Source organism: Macaca thibetana, chromosome X, assembly GCF_024542745.1.
Source record: "Macaca thibetana thibetana isolate TM-01 chromosome X, ASM2454274v1, whole genome shotgun sequence".
NCBI classification, from domain to species: domain Eukaryota; kingdom Metazoa; phylum Chordata; class Mammalia; order Primates; family Cercopithecidae; genus Macaca; species Macaca thibetana.
Window position 1 is genome coordinate 81,826,849 of NC_065598.1, and position 1,800 is coordinate 81,828,648.

The 1,800-nt window shown below is 38.8% G+C and overlaps 1 pseudogene; it reads right to left on the reverse strand.

The window, feature by feature from the left end:
* Window positions 1-407: 407 nt before the first annotated feature.
* Window positions 408-1,544, reverse strand: LOC126945832 (28S ribosomal protein S31, mitochondrial-like; annotated as a pseudogene).
* Window positions 1,545-1,800: the final 256 nt, after the last annotated feature.

Consider the following 1,800-nt stretch of genomic DNA (forward strand, 5'->3'; position numbering starts at 1 on the left):
ATACAGAGAACATATTCCATATGATTTCAGTCCCTGAAACGTATGGTCTTGCATCACATCCTAGTATTTGATTCATCTTGGTAAATAATCCATATAAACTTGAAAAAACATATATTCTGCAGTGGTTTCATGTAATGTTCTGTATACGCTAATTAGGTTGAGTTTTATAATTATATTGTTTGAATCTTCTATATCCTTACTTTGCTTTTTTTCTAGTAAAATTATTTTATTTAGTTGTAATATCCATCTCTAATTGTTTGAAATAAAAATTTCCATGATCTTACTTGAACTGTACATTACTTTCTTTTAGAATGTCCTTTTTTTCATTAAAATAGTTTGTAAACCACTCTATATGCTCAACCTTCTGTTTAACCCTAAGATATGAGTTTTTGGAAAGGCCACAGTCATCAGCTCCATGAAGTGGCATATTGGTCCTTATTTTGGAAAGCCCTTCAAGTGTTCCTCCAGAAACATATGTTCATGAAATTCTGAACAACCATCATCAAAACCTGCTTCATTGTTAATTGGGAACTCCCACAGTTTCCCCTCCTTTGTCCACTGGATCGGCTTTTCAAATGCATTCTGAAGGGGTTGTTCATTTACTGTGGCTAACTGCTTAGCAAATTCCACATCCCAAAGTGAAGGTGATGTGTCTGTTTCAGGTGCTTATTTAGTAACTGCTGTCATGTCAAAAATATTAAGTCTTTTCCCCGCCAATATATTTTTCCTACATCTTTTTCTAAGATCAGTGGTCTTCTCCTTGGCCAGGATAATTGTCATAGCCTTCGTCAAACTGAATCTGATTCTCTGGTCTTGAACAAACTCTAGTTGTAGCAGATCTGGCAACTTTCATATCTATATTGTTGCTGAAACTAATTTTAGGTCTCTCTGCATCTCTCTGTGCCCTTGACTCTTTGTCATGCTGCTGGAACAGCCTCAGCAGCTTGACTTGGTTGTTTGCTTGTCAAAAGGGAGAGAATCTGCCACACCAGATGCAGCAGCCACCAGCTCAAGACTCAGGGGCTCAATTCTCTTCTTTGGAGCATGTTCTGTAGCTCTTTGAAGCCTGCCAAGTGTAGCTTCCAAACTTTTAAGTGGTCTTCTGTTGGGGGGCTTTGTTGTTTGTACATTTACTGTGCTTAATTCAACTTTCACGCCCTTACTAATGCTTAACAAGTCTTTCTTGTATTTTCCTTTTCACTGTCTTGGCTCTCTGAAGTCTCCTTGGAAGTCTCATCAGTTCGAACCCACTGCTCATCTTTCTTGGTACGGATCATGCTGTTAGTGCCAAAATATCTTTGGATTTATTTTTTTGTCCTGACCGTTCCGAGCCGAGCAGCCAGTAGCACAATCGCAGCAGCTGATGTCTCTGGGCTTCCAGAGAACAAAGGGTGGTGGGAAAGGGGGCGAAAAGATAGGAACCATCGAGACTCTAGGAAACATCGCCGAGACACAAATCGAACCAAGAAGGCAACTGAAATGGTGTCCGCTGTCAAACATGTTCCCTGCCCTCTCTTTTGCTTTTGGTCTGATTGTTCTATCATTTACTGGGAGATACGTGGTAACATCACCAACAATGACTCAGGATTTGCCTATGACTCTTCTTATTCTGTTGATTTTTGGTTAATATATTTTGAAGATACATACATCAATTTAGGACTATTGTGCTGCCTGTTGGAACAGACATTTTGTCATGAAATGCAATTCTTTATTTCTAACTATGTTAATTTGCATTTCCCTGATGATTTGTGATGTTAAGCTTTTTTTCCCCCCATATACTGGTTCACCATTTGTTTCTTG